The sequence below is a fragment of the Mobula birostris genome, chromosome 17 (genome assembly GCF_030028105.1).
Source record: "Mobula birostris isolate sMobBir1 chromosome 17, sMobBir1.hap1, whole genome shotgun sequence".
Lineage (NCBI taxonomy): Eukaryota > Metazoa > Chordata > Chondrichthyes > Myliobatiformes > Myliobatidae > Mobula > Mobula birostris.
In genome coordinates this window covers 48,509,491-48,523,737 of record NC_092386.1, presented here as the reverse complement: position 1 = coordinate 48,523,737, position 14,247 = coordinate 48,509,491, and the positions used below count along the sequence as shown (strand labels likewise).

Here is a 14,247-nt window from a genome sequence, read left to right as displayed (position 1 = left end):
GAAGTAGTGGAGTAGGAGTTCCTTCATACAGGGTCTCAGATGGGCAGGTAGCTCTGGTGGTCAATGTGTGCATCTTCAATTGCCAGACTCTTCCTGCTGCTTTACTAGACCCAGACTGCTCCATTCACACCCCATCCCCCAACCACTCATTTGCCTTTCAGTCTTCCAATACCAAAAAATTCGTAGGTTCTACCATGCCCTCAGAGACTTGGTTGTGCAGAGAGCCTGCTGCTCATGTCTCATAGCTTGCACACATCACCAGTAACTAGATCATGGCAATCACATCACCAAAACAAATTGCACAAGTCTCAGTGATACACTTAACTCTCTGTTACATGTAAACATGGTGTAATACAGGAACTAATCTGAAAACAAGTCCTTTGAAAAATGTGGTGCTAGCCATGGATAGAATAGCCGAGGTTAGCAGCATGCATGAGACTCTCAAAGATGATGAGTAGAAGTAAAGGTGGTTGAACCTGTTAGTGAGTGGGTACCATCCTTGACCAAGCCCTGATGAAGGGTCTCGGCCCAAAACCTCAACTCTTTATTCCTCTCCATTGACACAGCCAGGCCTGCTGAGTTCCCCAAGTATTTTGTGTGTGTTGCTCTGGATTTCCAGCAACTGCAGAATCCCTGGTGTTAATGAATGGATACATAGGGTCATGGTTATCGATGCTACATAATCACCAGATTGTATGGGTAACCACCAGAGAAATGGGTTGTCTGAGGTACCTCCTATCCACTGTTTCTACTTTTCTGCAAGCAACTATTGCACATCTGTTCATCATCTATTTTGTGGCAATGCTGTTCCCTCATAATAACAAGTTCACACATCTTGGCACTCACTTTAACAAGTTGTTCAAGTTTCTTCAAGCAAATGGTGGCTTTCTCACCATCCAATCAATCATTCGATCCCACAACCAATGGACTCACTTTCAATGACTCTTCATCTCATGTTCTCGATATTTAACGCTATTTATTTATATGTGCATTTCATAATTTGTTGTCTTCTGCTCTCTGGCTGGATGCCTAGTTGGGCGATCTTTCATTGATTCTGTTATGGTTACTATTCTATAGATTTGTTGAGTATGTCTTTAAGAAAATGAATCTCAGGGTTGTATATGGTGACATATATGTACTTTGATAATAAAATTTACTTTGATCTATGATGAGAGATTAAGCAGGTTGGCTCTTTTTCTCTTGAATTTGAAAAAAAAGATGGAGCTGTTTTCACTGAGATGTATAAATAGACTGAAGTAGTTTGACAGGGATTGAGTGATGATGGTGTTTCCTTCTTCTATGTTGTCCTGCACCAGGAGTCACAGTCCTAAAATGAGAGTGTAGCCATTAAAGACAGAAAAATTTCTTCATCCAGAGCATAATGGACCTGTGAAATTTTCTACCCTAGAGTGTTATGGGGTACTGATTGTATTAAAGACAATATGTTTTTAAAGACAGTATGTTTTTGGATTTAAGAGAATCATGAGCTATGGGGTTAATGAAGGAAAGTGCCATCGAAAGTGAAAGAAGAGTTGTGAACTTATTGAAGAGCAGAGCAGGCACAAGGAACAGAATTTCCTATGATTTTTTTCTTCTATTTCATATTTTCTTATGTAAAAGTGGAAGCACCAGATTAATGATTCAAGGTTCCAGTTGTTTCAAGACTCCATTGTTCCTTTATCACATTTTTATATGGCACAGCTGTGCATGGGTTGTGCACCTGATTCATCACCAATCACCAGTGAACAATCCTCATCATCACGAAGCCACTGTTTGGTTTGTCTGTACATCTGCTGCCAAGCAAAGAATGAAGCCCTGTGAGGACTCCTGGGATCACTGCTGTGCTATGGAGTGTTGACCTGCATTGTTTCACCCACTGTCTGTGGGTACAGTCCAGCTGGATAGAGATTTGTAGAGAAATACATCCAAGGGACAGGCCATCAAACATTCACTTTTATACCACTATCCTATCAGATGTTTTGTCCTTCACAATTACCATCACTTCCTCCTAGATTCCCACAGTCAGAATAATTTATTGTGACCAATTAACCTAGCAAGTTCCACATTTTTGGAATAAGCAATGAAATCAGAGCAATGGAGAAAACTATTCATTCACAGGGAGAGTATGCAAACGTCGCACAGACACCACTGGAATCCAGGTCACTAGAGAATGGGAAGGTAATAAAGAAGTGGGATCCTGTTTTGGAAGAATTGAAATGTGGCGCCATCAAAGTAATGTGTATGCAACACACACACACACACACACACACACACAGAGTAATGGAGGAACTCAGCAGGTCAGGCAGTATCGAGCCAACTTGTACCATAGGAAATCTGCAGTCGTCATAAAGCCACATGCAAACTGCAGCAACTGGCCTCTTGATGGGAAAGGTAAAACAGTTGTCTTCGAAAAATTAATTTGTACTCCTGGCACATCAATGGACATTAACTTGAAATTTTGCAAATAACTCCAGCTAAATCCTGGAGAGAGAAAATGCTTGAAAGCCTGGATCACCCAACGGTCCATTGGAGTCCCCACACTGCTTCAGAGTTGCTATAAACGTTACAAGAGGTTGGCAGGAGTTGTTGAGGATCACCTGATCAAGCCACAGGACAAAGGAAATTCTCTCCAAACTCCCTAGATTAAAATGTCTTACAACAGTTTGCCCTGTCCTGGATACCCTCTGCTCAGTCTTCCAGTCTTGCTGCACTCCAAAGGATACACCTGCAAATGTAGCCCCTCTCCTTCAGCACCGGGTTTCAGTCAAGTAATCAAGTCAGCAGTATGTCTTTCAGTACCTGCCACATCATTCCCTGTAGATTTTAGCAGCTTGAATCATCTGCAGTAAAGGTCAAATACTTGAAACTTGCAGTATCATTAGCAATAAAGCAAAAGAATCACTCATCAGTTATCAGTAAATGCTTGATTTCTTTAAATGCCTCTATGTAAGATACCCCTGGCACCTGCTTATGTGTTTAGCTTGTAGGTTTAGGAGAAAGTATTCGCTGAAGCATTGAATAGTTAGCCACAGCTAGAAAAAAATTACTAGCAGCTAATCAATAGTTTGATGAGCTGTAAATTTGTGGAATTGGCAGATCCTTTTTCAAGTTCTAAGTTCCACAATACAGCAGTAGTATCAGGCCAGTGTTGCATGCTGATGAATACTGTAACCTGCCTGTGCCATGTGGCAGATGTGACTGCACACACGCTAACTATCTCATCAATAAAGTGAGGCACGACTTGCCTCATAATTATATGCAACCATTATGGAAGCCAGCTTGAAAATAAAAAGGATACTCATATTACCAAGAAATATGAGTGCAGACTTTGTTGACACTAAAAAAGAGGAGACAGAGGAGTGTTTGTATAATAACAGTATATTTGTGGAAGATATACACTGGTACGCTCCATAATTTACTGTGTAAATAAACCACGCTTACACGAAAATACTGAAAGTGATGTACAACATTCTGATAGCTTGCAGGACCATCTTCAAAAGTCATCTGATTAGGATGCCCTCTGTTGGTTGGGGTTGACCATGTGTCCTAACTGTCCAAATAATCGATGTGCAAACTAGGGCAGTACGATATGGAGAGCAAGTGGTTACCCATGCAGCAGGCTTCCTCTCTCCACACAGCTGATGAATCCAAAGGAACAACAGAGACCAATACAACTTGGCACTAGCAGCCTCATAGGAATTGCCAGTCAGCACTGAACTCAATGTGGGATTGCCTTAGGGACTCCAGTTCTGGATTTTTCCTCAGGGTTTATTCCTAAAGCCTTCCCCATGAACGGGTATAGCCACAATACAGTGTAGGTTTGAGATCAGAGTTTTCCTTCTCCTAGATGAGCTGCCAACCACGGCTGAGGAGCTCCCTGGCCCAAAGTAACTGATCTTAAGGTGCCAGTACCTCGCCGTTGCCTCTTCTGTCAGTAGAAATGGTTCCACTGGGCTTAGTAGCTAAGCCACATGTGAAGGCCTGGAGCTGGTCTTAGTTGTTAGAGACTATTTGAGACTCACACCATTGGGGGCATCTAATGGGTAGTAAGAGCTCACCACCACGACCAGCACCACAACCACTCCTTGTGGGGAGGGGGGATTTGGGGGTCTTCCTTGATGTTGTGGCTATCTGGAGAAGAATTTCAGAGTTGTATACTTTGATAATAAATGAACCTTTGAACCTTTTTTGAACCTTTTCTGTTCTCTAAAGCTGTAACTTCACTCTGTATCTTTAGTTTTCACTGTTTCTGGCTCCTGAAACAGATTATGAAAGAGTGTCTATCTGATTCAAGCAGATGGGAGAAAGAATTCAGATATCTGAACTTTTACTCTACTGAGCATGTGTGAGTTGAGCAGTAGGTGGTACAACTGAAAGAATGCTATCCTTTCAGAAACATCTGCAGATGCTGAAAATCCAAGCAAAACACACAAAATGCTGGAGGAACTCAGCAGGCCAGGCAGCATCTATGGAAAAGAGTAAGCAGTCAATGTTTCTTGCTGAGACCTTTCATCAAGACTGGAAAAAAAGATGAGAAGTCAAAGCAAGAAGGTGGGGGAGGGGAGAAAACCTTCCTTTCAGGTTGTATTTTACTCCAGGACCAAGAACACAACTGACCTGTCCAGTTAGCATGATTGGAATATATATAGTTGAAGGTAATATCTAATGAGATATTTAACTAAGGGACATCTACCTATTCAGCTGGGCATAGGAAATCCCACAGCACTCTCAAGGAAATTATCCTGATGTAGTAGCATTCATCCATCAACACTGATTATCTTAATTGCTGAGAGAGCTTGTTGCACTGTATTTGTCCATACGACTATAACAGTACTTTGAAAGTAATTGGCTATTGAAGTGCCTCAGAGCCTTTGAGAACATGAAAGGTGTTGAATAAATATCACAACTTTCCTTTAAAATCTACACCACCCAATAGTAGCATTCTGCTATTAAATTAGCACAAGCTACACCCAGCTTTTTAAAACCAAATAGTTAAATTCCTGATAAAGCAAGTTGATCTGGTGGTACAGTAGCGTAGTGGTCAACACGACACTATTACAGTTCGGGTTGTCAGAGTTCATAGTTCAATCCCAGCATCCTCTGTAAGATGTCTGTACATTTCCCCTGTGGAATGTGTGGGTTTTCTCCGGGTGGTCCAGTTTCCTCCCACAGTCCAAAGATGTACCAAAGGTTAATTGGTCATTGTAAATTGTCTATTATTTAGAGTTAGAGTTAGATTAGGTTAGAGTTAATTCGGGGCATGTCAGGGTTTGCTGGGCAGCATAGCTTGAAGGACCAATTCCATGCTGTATCTCTAAATAAGATAAATTACTTAAGTAACTATTAAGTATAATTATTTTATGTATTGTGGTGTCTCAAACTACTTCATTATTTCTCATCACACCTTGCATTAAGTAATGAAAACTGACAAATGTTCCTCATATCCTAAAATGAATGGCTGCTGTAAGCTTTAAGATGGCTTAGAGGATGTGCCAAGAAGATTGGCAAGAATGCTGTACAAACATTCTAAGATATTAAGACTGAAAACATGATGAGCAGTTTTACTTATCTCAACTTCTGAAAGAACTCCAGTTGAAAATGTCACAATTGCATCACTCAACAAAGGCTCCAGCTAAAACCTAATTTTATGAATAGCTTCTCTCTACCATACTTTTCACCCAACCAGATTGTGTTATGGATAGTTGAGAGGATGAAGACATTTCAAGATTCAAGATCGTTTAATATCATTTCCAGTACACAGTGTAAAGGAGAACAAAATAATTGTACTCTGGATCTGATGCAGCACAAAACAAGAACATAATGGTGTCAATAATGCGTTGGGTAGTCTTAACTACCTGTTGTAGAGTCTTCCTGTCTGCCACAGTGCAGTTTCCATGCCATGCAGTGATGGACTCTGATCAAAGTGTCACTCTGCTATAGTTACTGTTGCCACTTTTCTTCTTTCTGTAGATTGCAGACCTTGCTCTGATGATTTGAATTTTCATTTCAGCTGGAATATCCACCACCTTTATTTATTTGAAACGGTCTATAAAAAATATACATATGCTTTCCAAATTTATAAAAATACATCAAGGTGCAAACTTCCTATTAAATTGAGCACAATATCTCATTTAATTCTGGACCGAGTATGAAACACTAACTGAAACTGAAAGACAATTTTTGACAATTGTCTGATATGTTTCCACAAGAAGTAATTCCTCATCTGATCTCAGCATCATAAAATTGAGCATGAGCTGAAGAATTATGTGGGAAGACGGAGAAGGATCCTGAATAAGGACCTCTTCTGGAACTATCAGTTCTTCAGTTCTAATTTCCAGACCCTCTTTGTTCAGGATTCACAACCAGAGAAAGTGATTTCTTTTCAGTCTTTCAAATCCATTGTAAATATGTAAATTAGATCAGCCACCAAATCTTCTAAACTGAAGATAGACAAATGCACACTTGTTCAGTTTATGCTATAGTTTAACTCTTTAAACCATGGTACCTTTCTGTTACATTGGTGCTGAACTTGCTTGATGCCAACATAAACCACACTTTATTCTCAGACGCTGCTATTTATTCAAACATGACAGCCACATGACCAAATAGATTACAAGCCCTCTGTGTCACAGGACAAACTGGAACAAGAAAGTGTGAATAAGGGAGGGATAGGGCATCTGCATATCTGATCCTCATGGAGAAAAGAGTGTAATATTCAATTTTGATCATACGTCCAGCAACAGGTCTGGTCTGCAGAACTGTTGGCATTTTCATATCTAGTTCTTCTTACCATCCATCTGTTTCCCAGGTCCAAACTCTCTTTGAATTGATGAGCTTCTGAAAGTGTGGACATAATAATTTGCATTTTGTGTTCTTTTTTTTTACGGCAAACCTTAACCTCATATCTTTTATCCAATCAGATAGCAGAACATTGCAAACCCATCAGACAGTGGAGGGTCACCATGATAATTAAAATAAACCGTCATTCAATAATGCACTCATGGCCATCATATCCGATACTGACAATGCATGTAATTTCAAGGATCTGCATGATGAAAAATTCAACACAAACAGCCTGCAGCCAGCATGGGGAAAGGATAGTTTCGGGTCACCATAGAGTGAAGTTGCAAACAAGATTTTAAAGATTTAACTATGAATTTATGTTGCAGCTTGCAAAAGGTTAATGGATATGCATGAAAAATCCCCATGATTTGATGCCGAAACAATGGGCAAATGTATTTTTGCACTCATGAACCAAACCTTGTTGCAGTATCTCAGCGTCCACTATGGCACAAACAGAAGTCAATGTTTTCCTGGTGCAGTGGGAACTTGGGCTGTTCTCATATAAGGTCAGCTTGCTACCAGACAAATTTGGATAGCTCCCGTCATGACATTGAATTGCAGTGTACTAATTGGCTTCCAGGTTGTCACGATAGGCCAGTAATTAGCTTTCCAACATTACAAGAATTACTGAGGATTTTCCCAGGATAGTGAAAGAGACTGTATGGATCATCTTCTGCTAACTTCCCAAATGAAGATGACATCAATTCTCTGCATGCATCAGTGCCCTGTCAGTCATCTAGCTCAGACAACTGCCCTCTGTGCTAGAATGGTAGTATCAATGCAGGCAAAAGACAGGAAATAAGTAAATGACATTTGAATTTCTATTTGGCAAGATCTCACTTCTAAATTTGATTTAAATTGTTTATTTTGCACTATCTTTTAATTTTGTATCATATTCTAGTAATGGTGTGGTGGCCTGTGACACAGATAATAAGACATTGGTGTTTTGGCATGTGAAGAATTCGGCTTATGGTTATTAGCATTTCACATACCTTTGTTCACGGACAGTTTAGCAAAAGAACTAGATTCTCTTCTGCTGCTGCTTTTCCATTACTTCTTGAAACTCTGGTGTCAAGGGCTTCGCTTTGCATTGACGAGATTACAAATCAGTAGGCATCTACAATCACTGCAGTACACTTCTGGACTAGTCAATTTCAGCATTGTAATAATCTGTTCTGCATCAGATATAGTATTGCAGCATGTTACACACAGGTCTGTGTGTCTTACACAGGCGCATCAGTATTGTCATTTGCTGACAGCCCTTGTTAGCTCAGAGTCACAATTTGTTTTGCTGTTGTAGGTCAAGTACAACTGACCAATGGACTACTGCAGAATAAAGGCATCAGGACATTTCCAAGTGTATCAGGCAGGGCTTGTAGTATTTGGTGTCTCTAGTCATACACTGCATGGATGCCAATGGAGTGGAATCCACTTCAGTGCTGGTGTAGGCAGAATGAAATAATGGCTCCTGTCAAGTGATGTGCTTGGACCAGGGCGCCCTGCATCAAAGTGATCTCTGCAATATTAGCACAAGTTTTTTTTTGCACTCTGTTTCTCTGAAACCTCTAATAAGGGAAACAAACATGGTTAGCACTCTTTAGGTGTTCTTACGTCTCAGTTTGCAGATATCTCCTGCTCCAATCCGGAAGGAACTAGTCACATAGAAATTCATTTCCACAGTTTCTATCATTACACACATGATCTGTTGCTCTCCTGAGATTGAAGCTATGTCTGGAACAGGATGAAGATTTCTTTGAAACACACACATCACACATTGTTCCTTTCTAACGTTCAGGTTGTGGAAAAATGCCTTGTTTCAATATACCTTAGATAAATAGATAAATCTGAATATAAACGAATCATGGGTGTATTTATAGGCATGAGGTTTAGCATGATTGTAATGTTAAGAACGCATGGGATTAGATTAGTTTGGAAGAGGAAGGTGGTCTTGCATATCATTCTATATGAACGGAAAGTCCTACAAAAAGTAGAGGATATGGCCTATTCCATCACGAGTAAAACCCTCCCCACCATTAAGCACATTTACATGGTGTGCTACAGGAGAAAAGTAGCATCCATCATCAAGGACCCCCCACCATCCATGTCTTGCTCTTTTCTCCCTGCTGCCATCAGGAAGGAGGTACAGGAGCCTCAGGACCCACACCACCAAGTTCAGGAACAGTTTTTACCCCTCAACCATCAGGCTCTTGAACCAGTGGGGATAACTTCTCTCACCCCATCACTGAACTGTTCCTACAATCTATGGACTCAATTTTAAGGACTCTTCATCTCATGTTCTTAATATTTATTGCTTATTTATTTATTATTCTTGACTTTTGGATTTGCGCAGATTGGTGTCTTTTGCGCACTGGTTGTTTGTCCATCTTGTTGGGTGCAGCCTTTCATTGATTCTATTATGTTCCTTGGATTTACTGTATATGTCAGCAAGAAAACAAATCTCAGGGTTCTTCATGGTGACATATGTATACTTTGATAATAAATTTATTTTGAGCTTTGAAACATCATTTATATAGAATGATGTGCAAGACCTTCTTCCTCTTCCTCTAATTTAGTCCCATGCACTCTCAACGTTACAACCATGCTCATCTCCATGCCTATCAATGCACCCATGATTGGTTCAGATTCAGATTTATTTATTTGCCGTATGTAAATTGAAACAAACAGTGAAATGCATCATTTGCATTCACAACCATCACAGCCTGAGGATGTGCTGGGGGCAGCCCACAAGTGTCACCACACATTCTGACACCATCATAACATAGCCACAATGTTCATCAGAACAGCACAAGCAACAACAACAAAACAACAGCAACAAAATAAAAGAACAACAGCAAAGCAAGCCTCCTTCCTAACTCCCACCCACCCACTCACACACAGACAGAGGGACCTTCCCTGGGCCTTCAGCCTCAGTGGACTCTCAGACTTTCAGACGTTGAGCTTCCAGTTAACCCCAATGGACTTGCAGACCCAGGGCTTTCATCACATTGCTGTTGTTTTGTTGTTGGTGTTGCCTCATTTTACGGACTTACCAACTTTGGTCTTCGGCATTCAGGCTTCGATCTTTGGTATCCACCTCAGCGCCCACCGATGATAGGACTTCAAACTCAAGGCCTCAAACTCTGAACTCACCCATGCAGTGACACCAAGCTCCAGGCCCTAATCTCCCAACTCGCCAACATAGCCGGCCAATGGCCCTCGTGCCTCCTGCTTGCATGTACCTCTGATCCGGTGACCCACTAATCTTGGGGGCTTGCCAGCCTGGGAGTTCACCAGCTCTCATCCTTACTAGTCTTGGTCCACAGCACTTGCTGACCTGACATCCATCCACAAGGGTCGCTAGCTTACAACCACAGAGCACATTCCGGCCTGACCTGTAACTCTTCCACATTCCTGTCCCTAAAAGCTAACCTGACCTAACCCCTTACACCTCGCTCTGACCCCAAACCATCCATACTATACTAAAAAAGCAACCAAGACTGAGTCACAACCTCGTCAGACATCGCAGCTCAGCTCACTATTGGGAGCAATCGGTTCATATAGAAGTCAGAAGAAAAACCTTGCACCTGCCACATCAATCCCTTCAGACTTTTACAACCCCAAACAACTTGAGAAAACGTTCTTGTACAACTGAAGCATCGCCTGAAGAAATCAATTAGTGACAAGTTAAGCATTTGACCTTCCTTGTAAAATAGTGCTGGTGTGGATTCCTTCCTTGTCCCCAAAATCGTACTTCAAATTCTTGTTGTCAGGAAGCCTAAAGTCAACTCAGTAATATATTTTTCCTTATGCATTCCACTTTAAGGAGCTGTAGCATGTTTTTGTTTTCTTTTCAAATACAGGTGTTGATTTTGCTTGATTTCTCCATACTTGGACTTTGGGGGTAGATTGGGTTGCTGCAGCTGTTTCTCCTCATTGCCAGAAAGGATGATTTTAATTAATTTTGCTGTTATCTTAGTTACTTTAAAAACTGTTCGAAATAATAAATTTATGCAGATGCAGTAGACCCATATATTGGCAGATTGGCAAAGCAGGGATTCGTGTAGGTTGAATGTAACTCATGTTGTTGCCAGGCTGAACTATAGAACTGATTCCATGTCATCTTTCAGTGGATATTATGGGCAAACTGCCATACAGAGTTGTATTTTGTATTTATAATATATAAATTATATTACAACTCTTGTAATTAGCTACAGGAAGCTTTAAGTTTTTGATTGTGTATTTTACTGCTGGCTACAGCTTTCAAGTAGGGAGACAAAGGGAGGAGTTAAAATTGCAAAAATCCAAACAAGTATATTTAACTGCTGCTAAGAAAAAAAAATTGAATTAACTACATATGAGGTCCAAATGCAAGATTTTAACATGCCATTGGTTTTTTTGAAATCTTGCAATGTGTTTTTTAACAGTGCAGAGTTTAGTTGGGCATTTAGTGATAGTTTAGGAAGAAAAAATATATTTAATGAGCAAGATAATTGAGAAAGGTTGCTGATTAAACAGACACTCAAAAGACACATTTTGCAAACTGAAGTGTTGGTGTTCTGTGGTACATGTTGGACGGGGAAGCGGGGGTTGTTGTCTGACAGGGAAACACATTCGACCTTTTCATGGTACAGATGGGATCTAAAACTTCTGATCTCTTCAGCAGTTCTGTTTACTTGGGGTTTTCACAGCTGCTGTAAATGATCTGCGCATGCATTCTACAGAAGGGATATTTTTCTGCGACACAGTGTGTGGTTTTTTTCATGTTAGCTCTGGTTACCAGTGAGTCAGCTATTTTACCAAACGATTGAAAAGGGATGAGTCAGTTTGAAATTGAAGATGTGAGCAGGTAAAATGCAGAGTTATTTTGTTGAAAGAGATACCTGTTATGTTGCACTTGTTTTAATGCATTCAGGTTATCAGAAGTAAAATTTATCCTTTACCAAATACTCGGAACTGATACTGAACAGTTGTGGTTGAATTGTGAGCACACAAAGTGGGTGTAGCTGCAGCTTTATCTGTGTTTCGGAATGCTTGTAGGAGTAAAATTTCAACTGACCTTTTCAGAGAGAAAGGTGCTGTCTGCTCATGACTGGGAAATCCTACAGTTTGCTAACTTTGTGGTCTTTCGGAGATCCTTAACTTGAAATTATGCTCATAAACACAAGAAATCATGCTGTTGCTCAAGACTCAGGAGTAAAATTGCAAGTTTTAGAAATTCAAATAAAGTTGCCTGTTAATTAAAGCAATCTGATTTAAATAACCTCTTTGCTATGTTGTCTTTTGTATGATTTGGTGTTATGATGTCCTTGCACATGGAAAGTGCTAATGATTGGCTCCTGCTTGGCAGTCCCTTGTGACTGAGGATGACCTCCTTCCCCTCCAGTTCTTTAGATTCTGCTGCCAAGCTTCGATCTCCAGTCTGCCTTAAGAGCAGGAGGTGTTTGGCAGGGCAGATATGTGTTGCAATCTTTCTACCATTTATGCCGGGCTTCCCTCTGCCTCCATTTGATTCAAGTTTCTGGTTGCTAATCCAAGTGCTCCTTTATCAATTCAATTGAGGCTGATGTGGGCCTGGAATTTCCAGGTGTGGATGTTGTAAGTTTTCAAGGAGTCTCTGAGGACACGCTTGAATCTCTTCCTTTAACCACCTGCCAAGCTTTTACTGTAACAGCTCTGAACAGATTTTCATGAAAGATGTGGTTTGCCCAATTAAATGTAACTACATTCTCAGTAATAGGGATATTAGCCTGGGAGTGGGTGATGATATTTGTTCACTTGTCCTGCCAAAGATTTTATAGGAACAGTATTGGTGGAATCTCTGCTCTGCTTTAATGTACCTGATGTAAGTAGTCCAGATCTCGGACGCATAGAGAAAGATAAACTGTGAGTGAGCCAGGCATCAGATGTTATGTCCTGGCCTTCAAACAAAACTCAAGAAGATGTAGACTATTTCCCATTTTTGAGTGGCCAACTTTCAGTGAAAACACATTTCAGTGCATTCGCAAGCAAAATCTTTCAACTTATTGTTAAGACTTTGCTGGCACACTGAAAACATTCACTGACAATTAGCCCCAGAGGTGTGGGAATTAGTCAGAGTTTTCCAGAGTTTTATTATGGACATTTTTCATAGGTGCCTGTATTATAAAGTAAGTGCAAGTTGATTGAGAACCTTGGTTTTACAGATGTTGAGTATAAGCCCGTCTTCTCCTGTGATTAGTGAGTAAGTGAGCGATTATTTGGAGCTCGGCTTTTGAAGGCCCATGTACATTCTCATTGTCTGCATAATACCATCAACTACTGACATTGGGAGGTGATATAGGCTGCACAATTTCACACTCGTCCAGCAAATTGGTTTCCCTTCTGTGGGAAGGATGTTGGAAGTCAGATGCAATAACGTGATGAGATAAATTTGTGGAAGTATGAAAAGCTGTAAGGCAGCAGCTTATCATAAAGATGAGATCCTGCAGGTGCTGGAAACCCAGAGCAACACATACAAAATGCTGGAGGAGCTCAGCGTGTTTGGAACTTTACTCTTCTTTTAGCCATGTTCTATAAAGAGGCCACAATCTTTAGCTGAGTTGAGCATTTTAACAAACTCTTACAATACCTGTTTGTAATCCATTAGGTATTAGTAAATTACCATATGTCTTCTGCAGGTTCAGTTCCTTTTCTTGGTAGTTTGTCAGATATCCCACCCTGCAAAATCTCATTTCAGGGAGGTAGCACCCCCGCCCCCCGCAACCCAATATCCACCCCCCCCATCGACCTCCAAGGGTGTATGTAATACTTTGTTTAGTGGTTTTGTCTAATCTGTAAACCAAGTTGAGTATATGCAGCAAATGTCCGAGCTGCGAAGAATGCAGCGGTACATCGGTAGCTAGAACGCACCCAGCACATCCTTAAGAAAAAAGCTGAAATAAACAAGCTAATTGATTAGGTGCCACCCGGCACATAAATGTCGGCCCAGATCAGAAGCGGGAGGAGAAGATGGCGGCGCGATGCAGTGCGCACAGCTCTCCGGTGAAATGATATTATATTTTTAAGTAGAATGCCATGCACAATTCTAATTTGATGGAGACAGACGTGAGAAGCAGAGGAACATCTGGAGAAATTTCTGAAATGCCCGGTTCGCTGCCGCTGCTACTGTGCGATCAAGAACCTCCGGAGGGAAGGCCCCAAAATCCCCGGCTTTGCCTGCTGCTGGTGACGGAGGCTGAGGTCGAAGCGTTCGGCAGAGATGGTGCTCGGTACTCGGTGTCGGAGGGCTGATCGGGGCTCAAAGTTTTCGGACAACTCAGAGTCAGACTGTGGTCGGGCAGGCAAGGAGAGTTTTCTTCCTTCTCCTGTCTGCGTGAGATGTGGGACTTTCGAGGGACTTTGAACTTTTTTACTGTGCTCATGGAC

At 41.0% G+C, this 14,247-nt stretch overlaps 1 protein-coding gene across 10 annotated transcripts in view; it reads left to right on the top strand.

The window, feature by feature from the left end:
- The window catches only part of LOC140211665 (guanine nucleotide-binding protein G(I)/G(S)/G(O) subunit gamma-7-like), a 267,308-nt gene that overhangs the window by 116,083 nt on the left and 136,978 nt on the right, over positions 1 to 14,247 (top strand). For 2 of the 10 annotated variants that reach the window (XM_072281689.1, XM_072281683.1), the window contains exon 1: positions 11,596 to 11,689. The exons of the other annotated variants lie outside the window; for them this stretch is intronic. The gene's annotated coding sequence lies outside the window, so the exon portion shown is untranslated. Of the gene's footprint in view, positions 1 to 11,595; positions 11,690 to 14,247 lie in introns of those variants that run through there. 10 annotated transcript variants of the gene reach the window in all.